Raw genomic sequence first — 8,996 nt, 5'->3', positions numbered from 1 at the left:
TAATCATCAATTATCACCATACAACTATGGAAATCTCTTTGGGACATTAGTATCTGATAATCTTTGCAAGTAAAAGCTTTGAGCCAGGCACTGGTGGCTCATGCCTATAATCCTAGCTACTCAGGAAGCTGAGATGTGAGGCTCATGGTTCAAAGCAGTTCAAAGCCAGCCGGGGAAGGAAAGCCCGTGAGACTCCAATAAACCACCAGAAAACAGCAAGTGTCACTGTGGCTCAAATGGTAGAGTGCTAGCCTTGAGCTGAAGAGCTCAGGGACAGCACCCAGGTCTCAAGCCATACAACTGACAAAAAAAAAAGGTGTGTGTGTGTGTGTGTGTGTGTGTGTGTGTGTGTGTTTGTAAAAGTTAGATATCTAGATAATGTAGAGGCCTGTTATTTAACTCATTGTACTTTTGCTGTGTTTGGAACATTTGACAATTAAAAAGTGAAAACAATGTTCATGAAAAGTCATTGAAAAGGCACAAACATGGAAAAAAGACCTCTGTAAGGATTGTCCATGAATCTATGAATCATGTGTCAAGATTTAATATACCATTTCCTACATTTTCACAAAAAATGGTAAAATTTTATAGTCTTTTCATATTTTCAACAGCAACAACATTTACTATTACAACCATCATATCTTCTGTTTACTGAGCATCTATTATTTCCTGGGTGGTATGCTGTACTCCTAAAGTACTCTATCCCTGATCTTTTTATCCTGGGAAGGTAGAAATTATTTCCCTTATTTTGCAACTTTTACATATATAGAAATTTATGTAAAAAGCAATTAAACCACTTCTACAGGGTTTGTTATACACCTAGGAATTTGCAGAATCAGAATTTGAACCCATGTCTGATTCCAAAGATTAATTTTTTTTATTTTACCTGACAATGGATTTTATGTGAAATCATGTTTTATGTCCTCTTTGCACAGGAATACAAATGATTTGTTTATGCCAGTGTTACACAGATATATTATTTTAAAATAAATTCTGATGGCAATATTTTGATTTAAAGTTTCTGTTGAATTTTAATATGGCACCAAGTTTTTGATTTTTTTTTTTTTTGCCAGTCTTGAGGCTTGAACTCAAGAATTAGGCACTGTCCCTGAGCTTCTTTTGCTCAAAGTTATCACTCTACCACTTGAGCCACAGTGCCATTTCCAGCTTTTTCTGTTTATGTGGTACTGAGGAATCAAAACCAGGGCTTCATACATAATAGGCATACACTCTACCACTAAGTCATATTGCCAGCCTTGGCACTAACTTTCAAAAACAGTGTTCTAACTTTGCTGGTTGTATAGTTATTTTGAACTACTTTCGTAAGAAGTAAACTTATTCAATAACTGATTATTGAGATTAATATTTAGTCATTTATACAAATTAATGCTGGGGCATTTGCTGTATAATTTCTCTCTCCTGGCAAAGGAGGTAATGTGCAAATAATTTAGACATTTTCAACAGAAACAAGCAGCCATGGTGTTTGTGTATGAATATTTTTTTATTACTGGGAATTGAACTCCGCCTGGTGCTCGCTCATATGGTGGTCTACCACTGAGTCACATCTAAAGCCTGGCCTTTTTTTTTTTTTGCCAGTCCTGGGGCTTGAACTCAGCATCTTGGAGCTGTCCCTGAGCTTCAACGCTAGCACTTTATCATGTCAGCCACTTCCAGCTTTTTCTGAGTAGTTTATTGGAGATAAGAGTCTCATGAACTTTCCTTCCTGGCTGGTTTCCAGCTATGATACTCAAATCTCAGCTTTCTGAGTAGCTAGGATTACAGATGTGAACCACAGGTGCCCAAGACTAACCTGGCTTTTTGCTAATTAATTGGAAATGGAGTCTCATCAACATTTCTGCCCAGTCTGGCCTCCAACCATGATCCTCTGGTTCTCAGCCACTTGAGTAACTAGGATTACAAGTGGTTTGTGCCTTATGTTTTATAAAATATATGTATATATTTTATTATAAGTATATCTTTATATGTATATGTATATATGTGTATTTATATATGTATGTATTTATAATAGAAAATAGATTAACAAGGTGGGCACTGGTGGCTCATGCCTGTATTCCTAGCTACTTAGGAGGCTGAGATATGAGGATTGTGGTTCAAAGCCTGCTCAGGCAGGAAAGTATGTGAGACTCTTATCTCCAATTCACCACCAGAAAGCCAGAAGTGGAGCTGTGGCTCAAAGTGGTAGTGTGCTAGGCTTAAGCAAAAGAACTCAGGGATAGAACCCAGGCTCTGAGTTCAAACCCCATGACCAACCAAAAAGAAGAAGGAGGAGGGAGAGGAAATAGATTAACAGAGAAGATAAAACAAATCACACATAATCCTTCCAAAGATAAAAAAATTAACAGGAAGATGTATTTTGTGTGTCTTTTTAAAAAATCACTCACTAATCTACCTGGGATTTATTTCAGTGTATATGTTTCTAATATGCACAAATCTGGGTTCATAGCATCCAATATGACATATAAATGATACCTGTGTGAGAAATATATATACCTAGTTTGGAGTAAGGCAAATTTTGGATTAATTTATATCCATTCTTGGGAAAAGTTCAGATACCTCTTGATGTATGTTAGGCTTATATGCTAAAATCCGTAGATTAAAATAAAATTTCTGCCTAGAAAAATATGATTTAACTATGAATATCTCTGTTCAAAGCTGCATCTTTTTTTTATTCTAAGGTGAGCTTGACAGATGATTTTTTTAACAAGAGCAGTAGTCTGAGCAATATGATTTACAACAAATCTTTCAAAATGTATTTAAATGCCTGCCAAAAAGCTTCGCAAAGAACTCCCATGTTTAAATAACAGTGTCTCAAAGAGACATATGCAGTATCATTTGTCTTTTTTTTCTTTTCAGATAGATTTCATTTTTTAGAGCAGTTTTAGGTTCATATTCATACTGAGGATAAACTGGAGTCCCCTACGCCCTGCCCACCTCACCGCAAGCTCCCACAAGCTACAGTGGCCCATCTATTGGAACAGTGGAATTGATAGCTACAGGGTAGATGAGCTCCAGGCCCTAGTTTACAAGAGAAGACACTCTTTTTATGGTGTACTGGCTGATTAAACCTTAGGCAAGGCAAATGCTGTACCACCGAGATATACCTCCAAGAGGGTTTGGGCAAATTATAATGGGTTATATCCACCACGATAGTATTATACAATTCTAAAAGTGCCTGTGCTCTACCTATTCAGTTTTCCTTCCTGAAAGACATTGCAACCACTGATCTTTTTACTTTAGTAGAAACCAAACTCCCAAATGATTTTTCTGAGAGTTTATATAATGGCCTCTTTATTTCTTTGCCAGAGGTTTTCCAGTTTCAGAGTAAAAAGTAGAATTTAGAATTTTGTTACAACTTTTTATTGCGCGCGCCATGCATATGTGTGCGTGCACACATGTGCTAGTCCTGGGGCTTGAAGTCAAGGCTTGGGTGCTGACCTTGAGCTTTATTGTTTTTGTTTTTGTGATTTTTGTGGTTGTTGGTCTTGGGGCTTGAACTCTGGGCCTGGGCGCTGTGCCTCAGCTCTTCAGCTCAAGGCTAGCGCTCTACCACTTGAGCCACAGCACCACTTCTGGCCTTTTCTGCTTATGTGGTGCTAAGGAATCGAACCCAGGGCCTCATGCATGCAAGGCAAGCACTCTACCCCTGAGCCACCTTCCCAGCACCCTGAGCTTTATTGTTCAAATATAGCACTCTACTATTTGAGCCTCAGCTCCACTTCGGGCAATTGTTGGAGATAAACATTCTCAATGACTTTCCTGCCCAGGCTTGCTTCAAACCACCATTTTCATATCTCAGCTTACTGAATGGCTGATGCTAGGATTGTGAGCCACCCATGCCTGCTTGCTTTTTTTAGGGGTCCTGGAGTGTAAACTTAGGGTATATGTTAAGCACACACACACTTTACCATTGAACTGTATCCTTAGCTCTGGGGGTTATAATTTTGATGATTTTTAGGTCAACATTTTTTTTTTTTTTTTTTGTCAGTCGTGGGGCTTGAACTCTGGGCCTGGGCGCTGTCCCTCAGCTCTTCAGCTCAAGGCGAGCGCTCTACCACTTGAGCCACAGCGCCACTTCCGGTTTTCTGGTGGTGTATTGGAGATAGGAGTCTCACGGTCTTTCCTGCCCGGGCTGGCTTTGAACCGCGATCCTCAGATCTCAGCCTCCTGAGTAGCTAGGATTACAGGCGTGAGCCACCAGCGCCCGGCTTAGGTCAACATTTCTGTGTGTGCATATGTGTCTGTGTCTGTCTGTCTGTCTGTCCAACCCCTCTCTCTTAACTCATGACCTCAGGCTTACTAGGCAGCTATACTCCAACTTTTTTTTTGCTTTAGTTATTTTTTGGATAGTAACATGTACTTTTGCTGGGCCAGCCTGAACTGTGATTCTCCTACCTATGCCTCATGTCTAGCTGAGGTTACACGCTTGAATCACTACTATGCCTGGTTTATTGGTCTCGTTAACCTTATAATCCTCCCCATTTTAGCCTCTCATGTGCTACTGTGCCTGGCCACATAATAAATTTTCCTAAGGACTAGAATATCAGTTTCCACTGCTTGCAGCCCGTGATCTGCAGCAATTGTGCTTGTGCCAAAGAAGTTTGTAGGTCACAGTGCACAGTGGAGCTACAAATGACTCATATTAAATGCTGAGAAAGATAGCTTTTTCTCATAGGAACTGTATTTCCTGTGTAAGAAGAAAAAAATCATTTTCACTGGGAAACTACAAAGACAAACACATAACTGTTAATCTGGGTCTATTTTGAAGTTAACTATGATAACTGTTCCTATGTAACTTGCAATATTCAATGTGTTTTTCTTTTCTAATTTGCTATTGCAGACTGGACCTAGTACCCTGAGTGTGCTTAAGCATACATTGTACCTAGATTTGCTAGTCCCTCTCTCACTTTTTTTCTGTGAAGAAATAATTCCAAACTTATAGCTACATTGCAAGATTGGAATAGTTCAAAGAACATTCATTTATACTTTACCCAGATTCACTTACTAACATTTTGCTTCATTTAATTTGTTATTATTATTGTTATTATTATGGTCAACTGTAGGGCTTGAACTCAGGGTCTGGGCACTGTTCCTGAGAAATTTTGCTCTAGGCTAGCACTCTACCACTTGAGCCACAGCACCATTTCTAGCCTTTTCTGTTTATGTGGTCCTAAGGAATCAACCTAGGGCTTTCTGCATGCTAGGCAAGCATTCTGCCACTAAGCCACATTCCCAGCCAATAATGCCCTTTATAATATTTTCCAGTCCAGTCCAGGATCCAGCATTGGCATGCTACTGAGTTTTAGTTGTCATACTTCTTTTGCTTTTTAAATTTCTACTGCCTTTGCTTCTTTTTTAGAATATACGTCCACTCTCTGCACGCGTGCATGTGTGTGTGTGTGTGTGTACATGCTCAAGTACTAATACCAGAACTTGAACTCAGGCCCTAAGCACTGTCCCTGAGTTTTGTTTTGTTTTGGGGTCCGGTCGTGGGCCTGAACTCTGGGCCTGGGCGCTGTCCCTCAGCTGTTCAGCTCAAGGCAAGCGCTCTACCACTTAAGCCAAAGTGCCACTTCCAGCTTTTTTTTTCTTTCTGCTTATGTGGTGCCGAGGAATCGAACCCAGGGCCTCATGCATGCAAGGCAAGCTCTCTACCACTGAGCCACCTTCCCTGCCCTGTCCCTGAGTTCTTTTTGCTCAAGGATAGCACTCTATCATTTTTTTTCTTTTTTTTTTTTTTGGGGGTCCGGTTGTGGGGCCTGAACTTTGGGCCTGGGCACTGTCCCTCAGCTCTTCAGCTCAAGGCTAGCGCTCTACCACTTGAGCCACAGCGTCACTTCCGGCTTTTTGCTTATGTGGTGCTGAGGAATCGAACCCAGGGCCTCGAGCATACAATGCAAGTGCTCTGCCACTGAGCCACCTTCCCAGCCCCAGCACGCTATCATTTTGACCCACAGTTCCACTTCTGATTTTTGTGTGGTTAATTGGAGATAAGAGTCTCAATGGGACTTTTCTGCCCTGGTTTGCTTCTAACCATAAGCTCAGAGCTCAGCTTCCAGAGTTGCTAGAATTATAGGCATAAGCCACCAGTTTCTGGTTTACTTCTAGATTTTTTTGGGGTTAATTAGAGACAGGAGTCATACAGACTTTCCTGTCCTAGCTGGAATTGAGCCATAATTCTCATATCTCATTCTCCAGAGTAGCTAGGATTACAAGTGTGAGCCACCAGATCCCACCTCCTTCCTTTTAAAAAATGTATTTATCTCTTGTGTTTGTCTAACATTTTCCCAGAAACCTAGGGAACTAGCTTTTCTAAAATATAAGCTCCTATTCAAAATGGGTGGTACACCAGGACTGCTGTAACAAAATACTTGAGACTGGGTCATTTAGAAAGAGTAGAAATTGCTGGGCACCGTGGCTCACGCCTGTAATCCTAGCTACTCTGGAGAATGAGATATGAAGATTGCGGTTCAAAGCCAGCCCTGGCAGAAAAGTCCGTGAGACTCTGATCTCCAATAAACCACTAGAAAACCAGAAGTAGTGTTGTGACTCAAGAGGTAGAGCGCTGGACTTGAGCTGAAGACCACAGGGATAGCGCCCAGGCCCAGAGTTCAAGCCCCACGACCAAAAAAAGAAAGAAAGAAAGAAAGAAAGAAAGAAAGAAAGAAAGAAAGAAAGAAAGAAAGAAAGAAAGAAAGAAAGAAAGAAAGAAAGAAGTAGAAATTGATTTCTCACATTTCTGGGGGCTGGAAAATCCAAGATCATGGTACTAGGAGATTTGGAACCTGATGGGGGCCTGGGCCTGTTCCTCACAGATGATGTGTTTTCCGGTTGCTGTTATAGCTACTTAAAAACTGCTTTTCCTGCCGGTGGCTCAAGCATGTGCTCCTAGCTACTTAGGAGGTTGAAATCTGAGCATCGGGGTTTGATATTGGCCAGGGCAGAAAAGTCTGTGAGACTCTTTTTTTTTGGGGGGGGGCGGTCGTGGGGCTTGAACTCTGGGCCTGCGTGCTGTCCCTCAGCTCTTCAGCTCAAGATTAGCACTCTACCACTTGAGCCACAGCGCCACTTCTGGCTTTTTTTTTTTTTTTTTCTGCTTATGTGGTGCTGAGGAATGGAACCCAGGGCCTCATGCATGCAAGGCAAGCACTCTACCACTGAGCCACCTTCCCAGCCCCTGTGAGACTCTTATCTCCAATAAACTACTTAGAAAAAGCCAGAAGGGGTGCTGTGGCTCAAGTGAGAGAGTGCTAGCCTTGAGCACAAAAAGGGTCAGGGACAGTGCTCAGGCCCTGAGTTTAAGCTCCAGGACCGACAAAAACAAACCAAAAATCTGCTTTTACCAAAAAACATTGACTCCTTATTTGAGCTCTTAAATTAACTAAGAGCAGGATAAAATCTTGGCATTCTTGCCTCTATTTGAATCTGTGATCTTTGTTCTAAATTGTTCAACTTACAGCCACCTGAGAATACAGAAAGGACAGGACTCTTGACAGATAACAATTTTTGCGGAGGAGTAGAGGAAAACACCTCCAGGAAAGGAACAGCAGAGTTTTCCTCTAGATAGAGCACTACCCTTACCCTACCCAAGGGCAAGATGACGTGTTTATCCACTAGATCATTCTCTTCAAAGGATGATACCAATACTTTCTAAGGAAACTCTCAGTAATGATCAACCAACCATACTTTAACCAAGACAGTTGAATAATTGTATGTATCTCTCTACTCCTTTCCCTAGTTCTTCTACTTAAACCAAAAGCTCCAGTCTGCAATTCAAAGATAACTGAAGATGAGTTGAAGTGCTTACTTTTTCTCCACCTGCCTTGTGTCCTGGCTGCTGCCTAATACATCTCCTTTCTGACCATTACCATAACTTTTCTCTGAATTTGGAGTGTTGAGATGAGTGGCAGGACCTGATAGGTAGACCCCATAGCATTTGAGCACACACATACGTACACACACATAATAGAAGCCTTGGCAAGGTTGGGGGGAAGGGGTGCAGGCCCTGGGGCTTGAACTCAGGGCCTGAGCTTTTTTGCTCAAGGGTAAGTGCTCTACCACTTGAGCAACTCCCAGATTTTTGTGGTTAACTGGAGATGTAAGACTCACATACTTTGAACCATGATCTTCAGATCTCATCCTCAGGATATAGATGTGAACCACCAGCACCTGGCTATAAATCCTATTCTATTTTGGAAGCAAAGAGATTGAAAGCAAGGAGGATGACTCCACAAGTGGATGGCAGTGCTATTTATACAGTTAAGACCATGAGACCAACAAGTGCTGGGGACTAAGAAGGAGGAGTTAAAATCCAGGGATTTGCCATTTCCCATAGAAACCTAAATGACTAGAGATTTCCATACCTGTCTGCATGACTCGATAAATAAGTACACATTGGGGAGTATACAACTCAGGGAGGGCACAGGGTATGTACAGTACAAAGAAAAAAACACATCTCCCTATACATATACTACTACTGATTTTTGTATGTTTTAATAATGATTAAATTGTAAATATACATATAAACACATTATATAATATATATGCTTTATTTCACAGGTATACAGTCCTTACCTTACACCAAGAATGTGCTTTACAAATATTAATTCATTTCATCTTCTTAATGATTCTGTGAGGAACATAATATTTACTAATCCTATTTTACGAAAGAAGAACGTAGTATTTGAGTGTGTTGATAGTTGGAGGCAAAGCCAAGATTTTGAGTAGTCATTCTGGCTCACCACCTATGTACTTCTGATTTTTTGTAGTCTGGTATTTGAACTCAGTCTTTGGCTTGCTAGTAGTGTGTATTGTAAAGTAAATAAGTGTGTTGGTGGAGGGAGGGTGATGTTTTTACTGATGGGATGAGTGATTAAGAATGTTCAGTGCCTATTATTGTAGACTAGACCTTAGAAGACCAATTAGACCATAGCAATTCCCAATTTTCAGATTTAAAGGGATCTTAGCATTTAGCCCAG

This window comes from Dipodomys ordii, unplaced genomic scaffold (genome assembly GCF_000151885.1).
Source record: "Dipodomys ordii isolate 6190 unplaced genomic scaffold, Dord_2.0 Scaffold17, whole genome shotgun sequence".
NCBI classification, from domain to species: domain Eukaryota; kingdom Metazoa; phylum Chordata; class Mammalia; order Rodentia; family Heteromyidae; genus Dipodomys; species Dipodomys ordii.
Note: the sequence above shows the minus strand (reverse complement) of the source record.